We start from the raw sequence: 22,068 nt of genomic DNA on the forward strand, positions 1-22,068 counted from the left end.
TAAATCTCAGCTGATAAGTGGCGTCAGCACTTTGTTGTGACCATTACCACTGCTGACTTTGTTCCACAAATTATTTTTCTTTAAAGGTGGTGACCAGTCTAATGTAAAGGTAGATGTCCTTCCTTATAACTGTTGCAGTATTCCATACAAAGAGGCTATCTTGACAAGGATAGCTGCATGTCTGGCCACTATACCAAAGCCTTAGGCCCCTCCAAACACTTTACATCAAACGTATATCCTACGTCCAAGAGTTAAGGTTCATACGTGACATGTGAGCTGCAAATTCTCAGAACAACTTTGTAGCCAATCCAAATGCTGTTTTTTTTTTTAATTTGGTCTGTAAGTTGTTCACCACGTTCTTTCAGCTACTGAGCCAAAGGCAGATAAGTACTACTTCCATTCCTCTTGTTTTGGTTACTTGTTCTGCGTGTCATCAGGAAAGGGGAAATGCGAGTGAAGGAGCAGATTCCACATAAAGATAGACATATACAGTGCCTTTTCTGTTTAGGCGCCAACCACAATCACACTCAGTGTGATATTTGCCAGGCCATTGTACCAAAGGCTCTGCACAGCTATCTGTCCTCTTTATCAAGTTATTCAGAAAAACAGTATCTGAAGGTCTTATCGTAGGTAATGGTAGCTTCTGATTCTACCTGTTTACCAAAAAGAAATCCTAAAAGATGCATTTACAGACTTTTGCTGTCAAGACTCTGATGGATGTCTTCTCAGGAAAGAGGACACCCCAAGGATCGTCTGGTTCCAATACCTGCCCCCTCTGTACTGACCCCATTCCAGGTCAACATGAAGCTTGACTATAGGTTCATAGGTAGGTACTAGGTTGTTGGACCTAGGGCCTATATAAGCCTACCCAAAAAGGTACCCTGGCTTTCGCCACCCAACAAAATTATTTTTCTGTGCCCCTGTCGAGCAGAGCCACAGAGGTGATCCCCAGGGTGAATTTCCTATTTCCCATCCGATCATCAAGATTTTTCTTGAAGAGTGCTAATGAGGAGCTTTGTTTGATATAGATAGGTAGTTTGTTCCAGGGTATGGGAAGTGCCTGGGACAGGAATCTATCCCTCCAGCATGTTCTGTGTGATCACCTTTTGTGATAATGTGTGCCACGTAGAAGGATTTCCTGACTACTGTGGCAATGTTATTATCAAAGGAGAGACTACTGTCCACCTGTGTCCCAAGGTCTCTTATCAGACTTTCGTTGTTAAGTAGACTACTACCTATGTGGTAGCTCATGGGTACTGAGTTTTTACCAAAGGAGATGACCATGCACTTTTTGGCATTGAGCTTGAGGCCATGCCTTTGACACCAGGCATCTGTCTCAGTGAGGCCCTTTTGTAGGATGTCCACATCATTAGGAGTTTTGATTATGGCTCCTAGTTTGCAGTCATCTGCGAAATTCGTTAGCCTGTACTTCAGAAAAGTAGATACCAAACAGGAGAGGACCCAGGACTGAACCCTGTGGTACTCCACTTGTCACTGGTCTGAAGTTGGATTTGGAGTCTGCTACTTTCACAGTGTGAGTTCTGTCAGTGAGCCAATTGGCAACCCATCTTGTGACATAGGGATTTATACCTAGTTTAGTGAGTTTATCTATAATTCCAGAGTGGGGGATGGTGTCAAAAGCCTTGGCAAAATCTAGATAGGCTGTGTGAACCACCTTACCCTCATCTACGGCTTTGGTGACTGCTTCAAAGAAGTCTATCAGGTTTAGGAGACATGATCTGCCTTTTACAAACCCAGACAGAGTGGGGTCCAGAGTTTGGAGATTACCAATGTATTTGTTTATAATTTCCATGATGATACGTTCCATGGCCTTGCAGACCAGGCTCGTTAGGCTAATGGGGCGGTAGTTCCCAGGGTTTGTGGTGGCTCCCCCTTTGTGGACTGGGATAACCGTTGCTGTGTGCCATTCAGTGGGCACAAAGCCTGAGGTGAGGCTATGATTGAACATGGTGCTTAGGTGAGGTGCCAGTTCATTCTGCAGTTCATGTAGAATGCAACCTGGGATGTTGTCAGGTCCCATGGATGCTGTGTTCTTGGCTTTGGAGAGTGTGGTTTTTACCTGTGCAGTCGTGATTACAGGAACTTTGCATTCTTCCGGTATAGAGATGGGCCCTTTAGAGGGTGAGAGGGCGGTAAAGTTAGCACTGAACCTATCTGCCAGGATGTTGGCAGTATCAGTTGGTTCTGTATATTTAGTGCCATTGTGCTGTAACTCAGAGCAGATCTGAGTGTTGCCACTGAGATTCTTGACATAGCTATAGAATGCTTTGTGGTTGTCTTTAGATTCAGTGGTGATTTTGTTTTCGTAACTAGCTTTGGAGAATTTTATGAAGGATCTCAGCTTCTTACTGAGGCTGACCAGGGAGTTCCTCCAGTCATGGGATTTTTCTTTCTTCTGTTGTAGAGTTTGTTTATGGCAGGGGACCACCAGGTTGGCTTCCTTTTTTCAGAGGATAGCATCTTGGTTCTGTTACGGATAGCATGATCCATGCACTCATGTAAGTGCTTATAAAGTGCATTTGTGAAGGATTCAGCAGTTGTACCTCTATTGTTCATCTGCATGGGTGTTGTGAAGTTTGCCATTTCTGTCTTAAGAAGCGTGAAGTTGACTTTGGAGAAATTTTTTACGGTGGTTTCCCTAATTGGGGGTGGGGGCGGGATGTGGATGTCTAGGGTGATTAGCTTGTGGTCGGATCTGACCAACGAGGAATTGACTTCTGGTATGGAACACCGGTCGCCCATGTTGGCAATGACCAGGTCTAGGATATTGCTTCTGCTGGTGGGGGTGTGGATAAGCTGATCCAAGGCATTGACATTTATGAATTCCAGAAAACGTTGAGCAAAAGAGTTAGTACATGAGTAGTTTTCCCAGTTAATGGTAGGGTAGTTGAAATAGCCCATTATTAGGGTATTGGGTTGTACCCTAATATTTTCCAGTGTATGAGGAAATGAGGAGTGGGAATCCTGGGGCATGGTGGGGGATCTGTAGCAAGTTACAATTTGGATTGCGGTCTTGACCAGAATTAGTTGCACTTGGATAATCTCGGATGCATTTTGCTGAGCAACTAGCCCGGAGGTGTGGATATCCTTAATGAATATGGACACGTCTCCGCCTTTAGTATTTTGGTCCAGGTTAGGTGGCCGAAAGGTGTGGTATGCATTATAGCCTGGTAATGCAGGTGTGCTCTCTGGAGCCTTGAACCAGGTCTGTGTCACTGCACAGATGTCTATGTTCTCCATTTTAAGGAGTGCCTCGCGTGAATGCATTTTGAGGTTTAGACTTCTAGCATTGAGTAGCATTACCCTCAGGTTTTGCTTGTACCTGTTAAGATGGTGAATTTGTCATTTGAACCTTGCCGAAAAAAGGCACTATAGGGGTGCAAGAGCCTTAGCCAGTATCCAGAATCCCAAGGGCGATGGGTACTGGCCATCTCTAGCAAAGCATCGTTGTCTGTCAATCATGTAATCCCAGGCAGAAGGATACTGGATCCCCTTAGAATGACACCAGAAGCTTAGCCAGTTGTTCAAGTCAATCATTTTGTCCTTGTACTGTGGTATCATTCTGGATGATGGCAGGATGCTACTCAGGGCAAGGGTCGTACCTGCCTTGGCTACAATCAGAGAGCTCCTCCATGTCTGTTTTCATGTAGTCCAGGGAGGTATGTCTCAGGTCATTCACACCAACATTTTGAGGTTTATACTTCTAGCACTGAGTAGCATTACCCTCAGATTTTGCTTGCTTGTACCTGTTAAGGTGGTGAATTTGTCATTTGAACCTTGCCTAAAAAAGGCACTATAGGGGTGGCAAGAGCCTTATCCAGTATCCGGAATCCCAAGGGTGACAGGTGCAGGTCATCTCTGGCAAAGCATCGTGGTCTGTCATATTTGTACTTGTTGTGGAGTGACCTGAGTGAGTGCGTTATGTGGTAGATTCTGGCATCCGACAGGCAGCTGACAGTAACTTTCTCCTTGTTTAGCCTGGTGAGTGGAACATCACTGTGCCTGACTATAGAGTCACCTGTGACTAGAGTGTTGGGTGCGTTGTTATGTCTTATGGGCTGTGGCTGAGTGGCACACTGAGTTTGAGGGCTTGTGTTTCTGCTTTGGAGGTCTCTGTTGCTTGAGCAGATTTTTATTGAGTGCCTCCCCTAATGTAGGTGTGTGTGTCATGTTTCTTTGTGTGGGTTTTGGTGGTGTAGGTTTTGAGGGACTATGTGATGAGTGTGGTGTGGTGCAAGTGTTTACCTTCTCCTCTTGACTGTCTAGTCCAGTCTTGGGTGAAGAGAGCTTTGCTTCCAGTTTGGCTATATAAGTGCATCTCTCTCAGGTTGTAGTGTTGGGTGGTAGGAGGAGAGGGTTGTCTGTGTATATGAAGCAATTGCTGCATTGCCTCAAGATGCCCACATTCATCAGATAGACAGGAGAAAACACCGGGAGCTGACCCTTAGACATGCCCTGATAGGTGTTTATTCATTAAGTACTAAAAACTGTTTTCCTCTAGTCAAGTCATGTGCTGTAGTAATTTGTAGCTTGTTTAGCACTTGCGAGTTCTGAACAAGTGCTGAGCTCAAAGAAAAAGATTTTAGTGCTAAAACTAAAACACTGGCTAAAAACAAACTTCCAGAACTAGTAAAACAAAAAAGGCGAACCAGGAACAACTGCAGACCACCGATTTATTTATTTATTTAACCAAAATTGTACTAAACGCTTTCACCCACATACATCAGGGCATCTTCAGAGTACTGACGATCCTTGTGTTGAACCTCTTTTTAAATCCTTATGTAAATTAGATAATTGAACAATTAAACAATTAAACAAATTATTACCTATGCAGCTAAAAATTCTTCATTTAAAAGGTACAATCAGCAATATTTACATCAAAAATGAACATAAACAGCCAGGACTTGTGCAGACTTGTTAATTTGTAAATGTAATAAAACATTCTTGTCAAAAACTATGTATATGTAATACCAATAAATAAAAGTAAAAATACATATATAAATATCTAGATAATAATATAAATCTAAATAATTATTAAAAATAAATAATTGTTATACAATCCAGCATAAAATCATTCATTGACGAATTTCCTAACATTAAAATTCATATTGTTATACAAAATATTTAAAACATTAAATTATCAGATGTTAACCTAATACATACAAGATCAAATAAATTGAGACTTGTACTTTAGTATACTTGATATAGAAATATGTTCGTTAATACCAGGGCTAGAACTTGCATTTAGCCGTAATTGCCATAAACATTCTTTAGCCTCAAGTAGGGTGTTGTCGTCACCACCTTTGTTATTATTGTAGTATACAATTCTGTCAATAACAAAGAATAAAAATCTCTTAAAATTCTGGCATCTTAGACTATGCATATAAAGGGAACTAGTATTTTTCTGTTTTTTAATGTCTCTAACATGTTCCACTATCCTTTCTCGAAGTTTCCTTATCGTTTTGCCAACATGCAAGGCCGGGCATGATGAACATATAGCTAGGTACACCACCATTTTTGTGTTGCAATTACAATGACCTGGGCATCTAATTGTTTTGCCAACATTTTGTACCGCAACATATGGTCCATCATTAATAAATTTACAAGTATGGCATGCCCCACATTTGCTCATCGAAGATGTGTTGAACATATTCTTATTATTAACTGCCTCAAAATGTTCTTTAAGATGTTCTTTAAGATTCATCCCCCTACTATAAGTGACCTTGGGCCCAGTCCGTTATGTTCATTTTTGATGTAAATATTGCTGATTGTACCTTTTAAATGAAGAATTTTTAGCTGCGTAGGTAATAATTTGTTTAATTGTTCAATTATCTAATTTACATAAGGATTTAAAAAGAGGTTCAACACAAGGATTGTCAGTACTCTGAAGATGCCCTGATGTGTGTGGGTGAAAGCGCTTAGTACAATTTTGGTTAAATAAATAAATAAATCGGTGGTCTGCAGTTGTTCCTGATTTGCCTTTTTTGTTTTACTAAAACATTGGCTAGTTCTAAGGGAAAATTTGAAGAGCAGAGTTTATGGCGCCGGGAATACTTTAACCCTAGCTAAGCTGTGATGCTTAAAGTGTATTTTTTTTAATATAACAGTAGCAAATGAGCAAACTGATTTAAACAAATTAACCAATAAAAAGCTAAAAACTGAGCCCCATTTCAGCACTCTTCGATCAGACAAGTTCTAACTGCACACTCCTGCCACTAGGGTGCAAGGGAACCTGCTCCAAAAAAAGATGGTCCGGGTTAATGCTCAAGTTATATAAACAAAGCTAGATTCAGCAGGTCAGAATTTAGTCTATGCCACAGCAAACAAGGCGTACCATTTTCAGAATGAAACAGTTCAAATAAGCAGGCACAATAAACCTTTAACCAGAAACTCCTAGCTTAGAAGGGCAGAATCTCCTCCCACAAGAGTGCAGACCACACTTTCTTAATGTAAAATAACTGGCCCAAAGCCCAAGTGCTTAAACCAGAACTAATACACTTTTAGAATAACAAGACACTAAGCCTTCAATCAGCAACTCCCAACTTAGAAGGATGTAAGCTACCTGTCTCGCCACAACAGTGCAGACCACAAACCTTCTTACTGTAAAACAACAGGTCTGAAGTTCATGTGCTTCAACCAAAGGCTTAGAATTACAGTTGCAGTTTAATCAGGCTACTAACAAGCAGTAATCAATGCATCAGAATAAATGCAATTAAGTACTTTTAAGAACAAGCAGCAAAAGCAAAATAAGTAGGAAGAAACACAAATACAGTAAAAGCAGAGGAATAAAGTGCAATATTTTTATATAACAAAAGAAAAACGAGCAAACTGATTTAAACAAATTACCCAATTAACCAGTAAAAAAGCTCAAAACTGAGCCCTGTTCCAGCAGTCTTCAATCAGACAAGTTCTAACTGCACACTCCTGCCACTAGGGTGCAGGGGAGCCTTCTCCAAAAAAGATCACCTGGATTAGTGCTCAAGTTATACAAACAAAATTATATTCAGGATGCCTGAATCTAGTCTATGCTACAGCAACCAAGGCACATCAATGTCAGAAGGAAACAGTTCAAATAAGCAGGGATAATAAGCCTTTAACCAAAATTTCCAAGCTCAGAAGGACAGAATCTAGCCTCTCCTCCCACAAGAGTGCAGACCACAAACCTTCTTAATGAAAAATAACTGGCCTGAAGCCCAAGTGCTTTAACCAGAGCTAATACACTTTTAGAATAACAGACACTGAACATTCAGTCAGCAATTCCCAACTTAGAAGGATGTAAGCTACCTGTCCTGCCACAACAGTGCAGACCAACAAACCTTCTTAATGTAAAACAACTGGTCCTGGACCCCAAGTGCTTATACCAAAAGGCTTAGAGTAACAGTTACAATTTAATCAGGCTGCTACCAATCAGTAATAAATGGAGCAGAATACAATTGAGTACTTTTAAGAAGCAGCAAAAGCAAAATAAGGTGCATTTTTTGTTAGTAAAGTGCAAGGAGAGAGGAAGAAGGAACAGAAGAAAAAATCAAGGTTAAGAACCTAAGTGGGTTGGCCTTCTCAAATGTTCTCTCTGTATTAAGTAGAGTGAACACCAGACGGGGAGGAGTGTCCCAGATCAAATTTACAGTAGAGAGCGGGCAACTGCAAAGTCACTATCTATAACAACACCACAAGAATAGGGTGGGTGGAGGGGAAAAAACAGTTTCAGGACAGATGAGAAATGGAAAACAATGCCAAAAAATATATAAAATAATTCAGTCAAGCAAAATTAAAACAATGCAGAACTCTGAAAGTTTAAAATTCAAAGAAATATACTTATCAATCAGCGATATATTTCCAGATTGAGAATCACACTTCAGCCAGAACACCAGGAGTTTCCAACAGTGAGCATACGTCTGCTGCAGACGGGAATAGGGAGCCATGGCTTATTTCTGAAAGGCTTAGGGGGATTCCACAGATTCAAATAAGGGAAGAAATTCCTGGTTTCCTTTACTGAAGTTAGACAGGGTTCATAGCCTGCTAAGCTTGTTAGAGCTGAAGTTCCTCTTAAGAAAAAACAAAAAAAACAGTCATGTAGTCCTTGTTCAAAGGATCTTCCATAAAGAAATCCAGGATTTAGCTCAACGTCTTTTGAAGGCCTTCACTATACTTCTCAAACTGTTAGCTCAAGAAATCCCAACAAAGCCTAAACTAATGGAGCAACAAAGACCCAAAAAGAGGGACATATTTTAAATATTGCTCTTTCAAACTTAGAAAGTTGTTAGAATAGCAGTATTTGTGTTAACACGTATTTTATGAAGTATATTAATTCTGAAACTCAAATGTATGTCATCATTTAGTGACTTCACTTCTCAGTGATTTGCCAGAAAACCACACATTTTATGAGAAACAGACCAAAACATGAGGTGAAAATCTGGACAGTTGATGGGTGTGGCCCTCGTGGTCTTAAAATCCCACAGGGTTTGTCTATGCATTCATCTGTTGCTTTCACCCTTCCACTCCTCCTTATAGATTTAGGGTTTCTGATTCTTCTGATGAGGAGAAAGAGTAGCATATTCTTCCCAAATCCCATTCCCTTCTTGCCTTGGGTTCTGAGGAGAGTGATGCACTCTCCCTGACTCCCCTATTGAGCTGCCTTTTGGGGACACCATTGTTAAAATGATGGAGTGTTTCCATTGGGAACATCTCTAAATGTCTGAGGTCCAGAAAAAATAATGTGACCTGTTACTAAGGAAATCTCCTAGACCTTCTACAGTGCCCCCTGTTTTGAAGCCCTCCTAGATACTTTATCTTCTCCTTCACATGCTCCAGAGTCTCAGCCCTGACTCTTAGAATATTCAATAGGTTTTATAAAGTCCCTGATGCTCAGAAAATCCTATACAAGAATCCTCCTCCTAATCCAGTAGTGATTTCTCTTTCTGCTGAACTTTCTAAACTGATTCCTTCCTTCAAGCTTCTGTCTTTTGATAAAGATAATAGGGCTATGGACAAGGTGTATACCTTTGCCATCTCAGCCTTAAATCATGAGATCTAAATGACAGTGTGTGTGTTCTGGCTGTGCTCGCCAAGCATGAGGTGTTTTGGCTGACATGCCTGACTCTGATGCTAAGTTCTGTGCCATTTCCTTATAGGTTTCTGCTTCAAAGGTTGCTCAACATTTCATCAAATGCAGCTATGATGCTTCTTCTGTACCAGTTGCATCAGGGTCAGTTATCAGGAAGTAATTGTGGCTCACGTTGCAGTCCATCCTTAAGGATATTAAGGCCAAGTTGTTAGACCCTCCTTTAGACACACATAATCTCTTTGGCTTTGCTGCTGCAGACCTTTAAATCCTTACAAGATCAAGGGAAGCAACCCCCCCCCCCGTACCTAAGTCTCAAAGGAGCTATCCTTCTAAGAGTCCCTTTGTGTGTAGGCATCCTGAGGAACCAGTGAAGGATAAGAAATCTTCCAAAAAGTTATTTCCTAAGAAGCCTGCTCAGGATTCGTGGGGACAGAAGTTTTCTTTTCCAGATGCCCCTCAGCAAGATTCCTCTTTCCCATAGAATAGCACTATCTTTTCCAATTTGGCAATACATCACCACACATTCTTGGGTTCTTTCAGACATCCTAAATGGTTACTTCCTGACTTTGAAATCCCATCCTCCTTTATTAGTGATGATGCAATTCCCTCCTTGCCACCTCCCTCATTGTCCTCAGGACCTCTTGGCTCAAGGGACTGTTTTGACAGTTCCTCTGTCCCAGAAGGGCAAAGGATTTTACTGAAGAATGTTCTCGTTTCCCAGAAAGGAGGGATCTTGGAGATCATTCTAGATAGATCTCTCCTTTCTCAACATATTTGTAAAAGTCCCTTCTTTCAAAATGTTGACCCTTCAGTCACTGATTCCTTTGTTGCCTCCTCAGGCCTTTGCAGTATCTCTGGACTTATCTCCACATTCCTATTCACTTTCTTTTCAGGAAGTATTTATGGTTCCCTGTTTCTTCCTCACTTTCTGCTTTACCTTTTGGGCTTTCTGCTGCACTGAGGGTCTTCTTAAAGTGTCTTGCCCTGGTCATAACCTTTTGCAGACTCCAGGGTGTTCAGATATTTCCCTATCTGTACGACTGGCTTAGTCAAGCTCCCTGTTAGCAGCACCTTCTGCAAAATCTCAGTTTCTTCATGCTCCTCCTTCACAGTGTAGGTTTTGCACACATTCTCAAAAAGTCGATCCTGGCCATCTTCTTAGGAGCAGATTTTCTTAGAATGTTGGATCCCCAGACCCTTTCAATGATGGCTTTTCTTCCTCCTTCCAAGGTCCTCTCTCTGAGCACTTTTTTCTAGTCTCTCTTTCCTGTACAGGTAATATCTGCAAGGGAGTTTCTTTGCAAATTGGGTTTTATGGATTCTGTCATTCCAGTGGTTCCTTTGGCCAGGCTTCACAAGCAGAAGCTCCAGTGGTCCCTCAAGAGAATTTGTCTGCATCATTGTTACCCTCTGCACTTTCCTGTCCCTCTCTTGCCTAGAAGTTAGCATGATGGATTCACCAGATTTCTCTGAATCCAGGTCTTTCTTTTTGTGTATCTTTCCCCATCGAGGATCTGTTTACAGATGCTTCAGACGTGGAAGGGGTGACTTCCTGTAACAATGTCTAGGTCTGGTCTCCCCAGCAGGTAAAATATCACATCGGCATCAAGGAGATATGATCATTCTGCTTTTAGCACTTCAGGCTTTACATTCTCTCTGGGTACTTTGTCCCCTCAGGAATTTCACAGACAACACCACTGTCATGTCATACATAAGGGGGGGGGGGGGCACAAAGTCGTATTTTTGCAGCCTGTCCCTTTGCTATCCATCATAATTTGACTCTTCAGGCAGTTTATATTCAGTTTGGTGGCAGGTGATCTGAGCAGTTCCAGGACAGATCTTCATGAGTGGATGCTTCCAGGGAAGTTTCCCTGGACATTGTACCATTGGAGGGGTATTCTTCGAGTGGATCTTTTTGCTTACTCTCTGAACAGACAGGTTCACAACTTCTGTTCCAAGTGTTAAGTCCTTCGGATTGGAAATTGTATGTCATGCCTTTTTCTTTGAAAGTGATGCTCTTGTATGCTTATTCCCTGCTTCCTCTGTTGCTAAGGATGCTAGACAAGATCAGCTGGCACAGGCCTAAAATATTGTTTATCTCCCTTGTGACATAGACAACATTGTTTTCCCCTTCTCATTTACCTGGCCCAGGACAATGAACAAGTTCTCATCAGTCGGATCTTCACAAACAGGACAAGGGTTCCCTTATTTATCCATTTGCGTTGTATTTAGAGTAATTGACAGAAAAAAATAAGGACTCAGAAATTCAGTGATATAATTGGCATGGTAAACAATAGTTGACTTTATTTGCAAATGTTATTTTGTACCGGATAAGACCATTAAAGGATAATTTCAGTGTTGTGGAACTTTTTGAGACAGTTTCTTTTTTTCAGGGTATAAAATTAATAAAGATAAAACAATACCTGTATACCCACACGTGAATTGGTTCAGCAATACACATATTTATAGGGACATAATAAAATTATGTACTTGGGTGTATGTGTTAAAAAGGATTCTGTTATGACTGCTAATGATATGTGGGAAGAGACTAAACAAAAGATAATACAAACCTTCAAACCTGGAATCTCCATTTTATGTATATGGATAGTAAGATACAAGCATTAGTTTTATACACAGGTCAGGCATATTTTATTATCAAGCAGTGGAGTTGTGGATAGTAATTTATGAGTTGAAGGGTTTTATCTGGCAGGGGAAGAGGGCAAGAGTCATGGAGGATAAGTTTATTCTTCCAGTAGAACACGGTAGTTTGGGAGGATAAGTTTATTCTTCCAGTAGAACACGGTAGTTTGGGATTACCTGATCTGAAATGGTATTTCAGAGCTATACAGTTAAGGCTCCTATACGTATGACAAGCAGAAAGCTATAATTCAAAGTGGAAAGGGATGATGATGACCGAGGAGGAAAATTCATAAAATGAAATGGTGGGATTTTGAATGTAGCTCCTTAAGGAGAATGACAGCCATACAGAGTATTATATTCCTAAAGTAGCAGAAAGCATTACAAGAATTAAGCCAACATGGGAATGAAGAAAGGGGATTCTGCTGATGAGGATGACTGCAATTAGGGGTACAGTGAATAGGAAAGAGGGGACTGGAATTTACTGGAAAAAAGCCAAAGGAACAAGGATATTGGGAGCAAATAATTAGAAAGGGAAAAGTAATAGAATGGGGGGAGGGCAAGAATACATTTGGACTGCAGGCTAGAGATTGGATCCCCCCCACAGTGAAAGACTTGCTGTGGTAGAGTTTTTAGTAGACTCTAGAGCAGAAGCTACTGTTAAAGTAGGGCACATAAAATATTGCATGTTAACTATAGGAATCAATCTGAGGAGGTTAGAAAGGATTGGGAAGGAGACTAGGTAAGCAATTCACAAGAAACATTGGAATGATATATGTATGGCTCCCAAATATGCAACAAAGTCTAGAAGATTTAGAATCTTTGCTTGAAGTGTTTGCATAAGTATTTTTATACCCCAAGCAGACTCCAAAGATTTTTTTTTCCTCAGGTGGATTGCAAATGTTGGAGGTGTAATAGCAACAAAAGAGGTAATTGGGAACATATATTTTTGAAAGTGTAATGAGTTGGCAGACTAAAAATTCCCCTGCAGACTGTCAGAAATACTTGCTGTATAAATTGGGCTAATTAAGGAAATTATTTTTTAGCTGTGATGTAGAATAGGAATTGCCTAGACATATTAAGGCCTTGCTGAGTTTAATTCTGGTGGCTACCAAAAAAAAAAAAATTACTATAAAATAGAAATTGAACGTCTAAACCAACCGTACTACAAGCAGTGAATATTAACAGGGGCAAAAGAGATGTAAGTGGAATGTTTAGAAAAGGGTAGGAGCAAATTACCTAGAAAAAAATAGGAATTGTGAGAACAATACATGCAAAATGTTTTTGGAGGAATGAGATTTAAAGTAAGGCTGGAACTGAATGATCCATGTAATGTTTAGATGGACAATGACTGTATAGAATTATTTGTGGTGTATAATGTTTGCAACTGAAAATATCAGTATGTTTTTTTCATTTATATAAATGTATGATAGTCTGTGTCATGAGTCATAATTCAATAAAGATTCTTTTTAACAAAAGCTTTGCCATGTAAAAGGAGATATGGGTCTGCAGTGATTGGTGCTTTTTGTACTTTTCAGAGTCACAGTTAAGTCACTTGTCTGTTTTTCTGGTATTTAACACAATTTTGAAGTAGATCTGTATTAAATCTGTTTTGCAGGAGGCCAGAAAACCTACTACTAGAAAATCTTATGCTGCTAAATGATAGAGATTTTCTGTCTGGTCTCAATAACAGGAACAAGATCCTCTGTTGGTGTGTATTTCAACAGTTCTTAATTTGTGCGAGTTGGTCACTTCTCTGACATACTCATCTGTTAAAGCTCATCTGGAAACCATTTCTGCTTTGTCTGCCTTTGGATCTACCTGTTTCCTCTAGATTTTAGGTTAAAATGTTTTTGAAAGGCATCCTTCATATTAGACCTCCAAGAAAGCCACTTCTCTTGGAACCATAATTTTATTCTTAAAAAGATGGTTCAGCCACCTTTTTGAACCAGCAGCTTCTTCCACCTTACAGTTGTGTACCTGGAAGAGTGTCTTGGTGGTTCTAACTTTTGCCAAGAAAGTCTCTGAGCTGCAAGCTGTTACAGTGGTTACTCCTTTTCAGTTTTTTCACAGAAGCAGTGTCTTTTTGGACCAGTCCTCCTTTTTATGCCTAAAGTGCTCAGTTACTTGTCTTTGAATCAGACCATTCATCTTCCTTCTTTTTTGCCTCTATTCATAATAGTAGTGAGACTGTTCTGCATTATTTGAATTTGCATAGACAGCTCAGATATTTTTTTAATTAGTCCACAGATGTTAGGAGATGTGAGCAGCTTTTTATTTCTTTTCATGCCAAGAAATTGAGTGTAGCTGTTTTTAACTCTCCTTGGATTTCCAAGTCCATTTCTTTTTGTTATTCTTTTCACGGCAGCAAGCTTCTTTTTTCCATTTGTGCTCATTCTATTAGGGTGGTAGCTTCTTCTGGAGCTTTTTTCCAGGGGTCTTTAATACTCAGTACATTTTGGAAGTTGCTGCTTGGTCTTCTGTAATAGCTTTTAGTAAGCACCACAAGTTGGATGTGTAAGGCTAGGGCAGGTTTTGCCAGGTTGATTCTTCATGTGTTTTTGGAGTGGTGTTCTGTTGCTTCATCCTCCTCTTCACACCTTGTTTAGTAGCTTTAGTACTGTCCCTTTTGGAAGGAAAACTGAAACAGTGAAAAGGAAGGGCATAGTACAGTTGTCTAAGATCTTAACATAATGATAGATGTCATATTTTTCACTGTCACAGTATTCCGGCCATCTTGACCTCCTTCCCCCTGTTCAATTTTTACATTGTCCTCTGGCCAAGCAGCCCCCTCCCTCCTTTCAGCCATGACCCAGGCTCAGAGAGCAGTAACAGCAAGTATCACCATCAGATGTAGGGATAGAGAGTACTAATATAATACATACTATTCACCTCCAGTAGGGGCTGTAATGTTCTGGGCGTAGGAGTCACTGTACTTCCCCATGCGTGATGCCCTCCCTGGTTAGGTCAAACCACAGATCAGTCTCGTTTGAAGTAACTATTGGAGCTGACACCTTCACAGGAAAAAAAAAACTATAAAAAACTTCAAAGCTAACTATAGCATACTAAGTGATGGTATAAAAACCTTCATACCACCCACAATTGCAGGCACCAGTGATCACTATGCAGATGCCCTGTACAAACACTTAAGTGACTGCATAACTCTGCTGTACCTGAACAGATCAAAACCAGGTCTTCCCATAAAAACAAGCCACCGTGGTGGACTTCAAGTATATACAGATTATATAACAAGAGGAAGAAACTGTTGTCCAAAAGCAAGAGGTATATCACTCTGCAGCGGAAGAGTTCATTCCTAAACCTAAACAGGAAAATCAGAAATCTTGTAAAGTCTTCTAAAGCAAATTACGAAACTAAAATTGCATCCCTAGCCAAGGATAATCATAAGGCATTCTTTAACTATGTCCAAAGTCTAAAAGGGAATGCCCAGCTATGTGCCAAACTGGTTGTAGATGGGATCACTCATACTACACCAGAAGATATTGCCAGCCTACTAGCTGACAGATTCAGCACAAACGTCACCCCCCTATGCCCACCTACCATATCCAAAAGCATACGTTACACCAGTGCTCCGCCTATTATTTCTAGAGAACCGTCCGTCTCTGCGCTCGCCAAAGCCAAAAACACAAACTCAGTGGGACCAGATAATATCCCAGGTTGTTTACTAGACAATCTAAAACAAGACCTATAGGACCCATTTGGTGTTCTCTTTAATCATAGCTGGAGAACTGTCTGTGTTGCTGCAGAATGGAGAACAGCAACAGTAATCCCCCTGCACAAAGAGGGGTCATCATCTGAACTTCGGAACTACAGACCCATATGTCTAACCAGCCTGATCAACAAGGCCACAGAAAGAATTATCGTGGACCTTATCAACAAAAACATAGATGACCTCCAAACACTGAACCCAACCCAATTTTGCTTCATTAAGGATAGATCATGCTTATTAAACCTGGTAGATGTCTTTGGAAATGTCACCAAAGCCATGGATGATGGTAAGACAGGGCACACAGCCTATCTCAACCTTGTCAAGGCTCTGGACACAATTCCCCACTCTGGCATCATTGAAAAATTCTCGCAGATAGGGGTTAACCCTTGTGCTACTAGATGGGTAGCCAACTGCCTCACTGACAGAACACACACTGTTAAAATTAGTGACTCCGCCTCCATCAGTAGAGCCATCTCCAGTGGACTACCACAGGTGTCTATGCTGGGCTCCTTACTGTTTGGCATCTTATTTTTAGAAGTCCATGCCAAAGTAGACAGCCTTTGGCTCACCAAGTTCACTGATGATTACAAACTGGGAGCAGTCATTGAGTCTTCCCAGTGATGTCAACATTTCACAAGAAGGGCCAACACAAACAAATGACTGTGGTGCCAAAGCCATGGTCTAAAACTAAATGCAAAAAATGCATTATTATTATTATTCCCTTTGGCAAAACAGAATTCCGTACAAATTACAATACTGACAGCACTCTCTAAGTTCCAACCCAGTGGTGCAAGACTTGAGAACGTAGGTTGATGGTAATCTGAACTTTGACCACTAAGTTTCAACAGCGGTAAGGAAGGCTTTCTACATAGCACCCCTCATAAGGAAGGCCATAGCATCCAGGTTATGGGATGCTATAACTCCACTGTATTCGACCCTCATCAGACCACTAATAGAATATAATCCACCCTTTTGCATGTACCTCACCAGACACCTGCAGCAGCTAGAGAGACCACCGAGGTTTCTCAGTAAGAAAATGTAAGGACTGCAAACCATGACCTACGTGGACAGGCTGAAAGCCCTGTCACTTTGCTGTGTATCTTATATGTTGCTGAGGAGTGAGTTGTGCCTGCCCTAATGGAAATGCTGCACATCTGCAAGTCAAATGGCTCAAGAGTCACACGCTGTAGGGATCTCAACCTAGCTTGTGACATTAACAGATCATGCTACAGAGACAAATATGTCTCCCAGAGACTGAGCTTCTCTGAATAGACTCCCTATTCACATTGAACAGAGCTCCTCACTGACCCTATTCAAACACAATTTAGATAATTGGATGGGAGACAGCAAATTTGCCCCTCAGGTGGCACCCGTTTCCCTTATGGACAGAGGTAGCCGGTGTTGATCACAGACCTGCTCTGTTCATAAATTCATTCTGCGAATTACCCAAAAAAAGAACAAATGGGGATACTTGGAATTAACATGACTAGGCATGTAAAGGCTCTAGTAACCTCCTATGAATTTATAAATTATATAGTTACAGCACCTAGTGATGTAATTACACAGCATCAGATGTTTGACAGTAGAGGACTCTGGAATTTTTAGTGATGTGTGGTCATGGAAAGATTGCAGTAAAGGTTTTAATTTCAAATACTATCACTCGGAATCCCTGAATTCACATTTATTTTCATAAAAGAGGTGCTCATTCTGAAGGTCAGAAGTTGCTCCTTTCTATTGTCCTGTGGTAAATTATTCCAGTAGGTATGTGCAATATTAAAGAATGATGTTAAGTTGTCAATCTCGCCTTCTTTCTTGCTGGATGGGTTCGGAGCCGAACCTCAGCTCCGACTTCGCCTATTACTAGAGCTCGAGAGCTATTTTTACCGGCTCGAGGCTATACTATGTCCCATAATGCTAGGTGTCATATACCTAGATCTCGTTTGCCGCTTCAGCTACGAGGTTGCATTCTTCACCGGCTCCAGGTCGTATTTAACATTTTTTATATTTGCAGTTAGTTTTTTGTAGATTTTTTCCTAGTAGCCTTTTTCTAGTAGTACTAGTAGTGTACCGGCTAGTTTTTTTTCCCCCTTTCTTAGTAGTTTTTTCTCTCTCTCCACCCTTAAGGTGGATAGGCCTTTGGTCCTTTTCTCTATAGTTGGTAGTTAGAGGTAGTGAGTGTGTGTGGAATTCTGTTACCTTCCCTATAGCGAAGTTTTAATTTACTTCTTGTGTGTGTCTTTTCAAGTGTTTGTGAGTGTGTTTTTGTGTGTGCTTGACTAAACTTTTTTCCCGGTCCTGTGGTATCATGTCCAAGGATACCAAGGTCTCAGGATTCAAGAAGTGTGACTCGTGCTGTCAGAAGATGTCTCTGACAGACGGTCACACTTCTTGTGTGTATTGTTTGGGCCCTCTGCACCTGCAGGACTCTTGTTCTATCTGCCATGCCTTTAGTCCAAGAGTCCTGCAGAACGCAGAAACAAGCTCATCCTTAGGGACTTACTAAAGCCTGAAGGTTCTCCGACGAAGCCTCCGTCTGGAAAACCTTCCAAGCCCGCCAAACCGTCAGCTCCATGTCCGGAGCCGGCACCGAGCGGACCTCCTTCTACCTCGTCGGTTACAGCCGGAACCGATGCATCGAGGCCTCAGTCGGCTCCGGCTTTGGTGTCAGAGCCGTCTCCAAGCCGAAAACGTTCCCGATCTCCTTCATTGGAGTCGATGCGGTCGGCTCCAAAGTCCCCTTTGCTATCGGAGCGGAGCCATAGGTCTCACTCCTCTAGGTCTTCCAGGCGGTCGGACCACGACCTCGAGAGGGTGGTCAGTAGGCTCTTAGTCGCAGGCGCTGGCCCAGATGTTGCATAGCCTGTCTCAGCAGAGTGCGGTTACCCCCAATGCCTGCTCCAGTTCCTCCTTCGACCCTTCCTTTGAGCTCGGAGCCGGAGGTCGTCGGGGTTAGCACCGTTGGGGCGTTGGAACCAATACCACTCCTATCGGCTCCTTTGTTGGCTCCGATCCCTTCCTTGGTTCCGTCCTTGGAGGGATCCGGGCGCCGAGACTCCCTCGTCGGCTCCGAGGGGGCGAGTGGCATCGGACCCTTGTCCGACCCTGTTCTCCCTCTCGGAGCCTCGTCGCAGGTGAGTTCGGCCCCGACATCGGCCTCGGAGCCATCCCTCTTGGTGCCGGAAGGAGCCTTTATCTCTTCGGAGTTGGGTCCCTCTTCCCTGCCTGATAGGGGTGCCTTCGAGGTCATGAGGAGCATGCTGACTCCTATACCGGCACCATGGTCGACCCCGTTGGCCCCTTCCTCAATGGTGCCTGCTTTGGCCTCTGCCCACCCTCCCGACCCTAAGCGTGGAGAACCAATGCTCCAGGAGGCCCCAATGAGCGTATCCTCCTCTTCCGAGGCCTCCCCTGATCCTGCAAGGGAACCCCCTCGAAAGAGAAAATGCAAGAGGAAGCATGTGGACTCCCCTGAGTCAGTCACATCAGACACCAACCTGGATGACTCGGAAGGGTCCCCAAGGTCCCCCTCTGAGGATGTCTCCTTTTCTGACATCCTGGAGATTCTTAAACAGAGGGGGAACTGGTCTGCCCTCAACCCTTCTGAGGACGAGTCTGTGTACCTGGGTGCGTTTGGTTCTCGCCCTTCCACCTCCTGGGTGTCTCCGCCTTTCGACCCACTCCTGGAGGTGGTGGCTCGAAAGGCGTGGACGGCTCCGGATACTATGAAACAAACTCCCCGCAGGCCTACAAAATTTATTACAGCCCCTTCTGACAAGCAGTTTCTAACTAAGTGCATCCCTGTTGATGCCATGGTGGTGGCGGCGGCCACTAAGAAGGAGTTGGCTGACCCTTCAGTACCTGTCCATCCTCCTAATAAGGAATCTAGGGCTATGGAAAGGTATGGTAAGCGGATGTTTTCTTCAGCGACCTTTGCCATGCGGTCGCTGAATTATTTGTGCCATTTCATCCGTCTTGAAAGGCATCTTCTCAAAGAACTGGGTGATACCTTACATGACCCATCAGCTGCGGGGTCTCAGGAAAAGATAAACTCCCAGCTGGTGACCCTAAACTCGATTGTCAACTCCTCCATGCGGCTCATTTCTTATGCAGCTGATGGGGCGAGTAGGGCTGCAGGCACGGGCGTTGCTCTAAGGAGACACGCCTGGATGCGGCTTTGTAACTTCGCTGACCCCTTCAAGGCGTCCTTCACTAACACCCCTTTTGATGGTTCTGCCTTGTTTGGACCTCAAGTGAAGGATACATTGACCAGGTGCGAGCAGGAAGGCAAGACTCTCTCTGCCGTGGGAGTCTGTTTTTTCACCCCTTCTGGACCATACCCTAAGGGTCAGAAAGGTGGCAAAATGTGGTTCCGCAAACCTCAGGGAGTACTGCCTGACGCACATTGTGAGCTTCCCTTCAGATGCAGAGGAGGGAACAATAATAGACGCCGCCCGAGGGGCAGGGGGGATCCGCAGAATCAGGGTAGCAGAGAATCCTTCTCTGACAAACCCTTCCAGCACCCCTGAGGAGCTGCCCGACTGTCCACCTTCGGAGGCAGTCGGGGGAAGACTATCACTGTACCCAGAAACCTGGCATTTCCTCACGCAAGACAAATGGGTACGGTCGATCATATCCGAGGGTTACAGAATTCCCTTTATTCACACCCCACAACAGCCAAAAGGGCCCCTTCCAGACGTTCCACCCGGTCTGAGGGATCAAGCAGCACTAGAAATTTCAAAGCTGCTAAGAAAAAGAGCCATCCAGCCAGTCCCAGCAGACCAGCAAGGATCCGGAATTTACTCCAAGTTCTTTTTGGTACCAAAAAAGACAGGGGACTGGAGACCTATTTTGGATCTCAGCAGGCCGAACAAGTCTGTTCAAAGAACGAAATTCCGGATGGTCACGCTACAGTCCATTCTAGCATTTCTGGGTCAGGACAATTGGATGTGCTCTATAGACCTTCAGGATGCGTACTACCATATCAAAATGAACAGGCGCTCCAGAATGTTTCTCCGCTTCCAGCTGGGGGCCAGTCACTACCAATTCAGAGCCCTGCCCTTTGGCCTCACCACAGCCCCCAGGGTGTTTACCAAATGCATGGCAGTGGTTGCGGCTCACCTGAGACAAGTATTCCAGGTGTTTCCATATTTAGACGACTGGCTCCTTACTGCCACCACCAGGCGTTAGCTACTCCAGTCCAGAGATTATACTGTCCAAACTTGTAACGAGCTAGGTATCTCTATAAACTTCAAAAAGTCTGCCTTGTCGCCTTGTCAGTCTATTACCTTCATAGGCGCCGTTTTAAACACTGTGGAGCTGTCAGCAAAACTGCCTGTACAAAGAGTTTCAGACATTCGCGATCATGTTCAGATCCTACTACAGGAGAGCAGGGTCCAAGCCAGATTCATACTAAAAACCCTGGGCCTCATGGCAGCAGCAATCACATTACTCCCCCTAGCTCGCTTTCACATGCGGATCCTGCAGTGGATGCTTTTTTCCCAGTAGTCCTTTCAACAGCTTCCAATGTCACACAGCATTCTAATCACTCAGTCATGCAAAAGGCACCTTTCTTGGTGGATGGTCTCCCCTCAGGTACTCCAGGGCAGACCTTTTGTCCTTCCTCCTCCTGTTGCCACTGTGACAACGGATGCCTCCCTGATCAGGTAGGGGGGGGCATTTTCAGGGCAGAACAGTCCAGGGCACATGGCAACCCTTCGATTGCCACCTGCACATAAATGTCTTGGAGATGAGAACGGTACTTTTAGTGTTGCAGGCCCTTCAAGACTCTCTACCCTCTGAGACCATTGCAATTCAGACAGACAATATGTCTGTAGTGTGGTACATCAACAAGCAGGGCGGAACCAGATCCTACCCTCTATGTCGGGAAGCACTCAGACTTTGGCAGTGGGCAATCTCAACGGTTTCTGGTAGCAATGCATATTCTCGGGAAGTCCAACGTCATAGCGGGCAGACTGAGCAGAGCCATTCTCATGCCCCACGAGTGGTCTCTCAACCAGCTAGTAGCGGAAAGAATTTTCAGAAGGTGGAGTCAGCCTTGCTGCGACCTTTTCACAACCCCTCAAAACAGCAAGTGCCAAGACTTCTTCACCCTCTTCCCTCTCCCTGGTCTCCCTCCCAGAGACGCTGTAGTCCACGATTGGCCCCGGGGTCTTCTGTATGCTTTTCCCCCCTTTCCCTTAATTACTCAGTTCGTCCAGAAAGCAACTGCCAAGATCCAGAATGATCCTTATTGCCCCTTACTGGCCTCAACAAATTTGGTTTCCGTTCCTGCAACGTCATCTACTAGAACAGCCCTGGCATCTGGACCCAGTGCCAGATCTTCTGACCCATCAATCGGGCGGGCTGCATCAGTCCCTTCGATCTCTCAACCTCACAGCTTGGTTACTCCACTTCCAACCCTAGCCATGCTTCCCTTAATCTCTCAGTCAGTTCGGGACATCATCCTCGCTTCTCACAAGTCTACTACCAGAAAGACTTGTGCTAGCAAATGGAAGCGTTTCTCTGTTTGGGCAGGGGAAAAAACAAGTGGACCCTTTTACAGCTCCTGTCCAAACAGTTCTAGAGTTTTTGGCAGAACTTTTTCAAATGGGTTCTTCCT

The 22,068-nt window shown here is 43.2% G+C and overlaps 1 protein-coding gene across 2 annotated transcripts in view; it reads left to right on the forward strand.

Moving 5' to 3' along the window:
* The window catches only part of CIP2A (cellular inhibitor of PP2A), a 2,713,480-nt gene that overhangs the window by 2,599,794 nt on the left and 91,618 nt on the right, over positions 1–22,068 (forward strand). The window lies entirely within an intron of this gene.

Source organism: Protopterus annectens, chromosome 5.part0, assembly GCF_019279795.1.
Source record: "Protopterus annectens isolate FY-2018-M chromosome 5.part0, PAN1.0, whole genome shotgun sequence".
Taxonomy (NCBI): Eukaryota; Metazoa; Chordata; order Ceratodontiformes; family Protopteridae; genus Protopterus; species Protopterus annectens.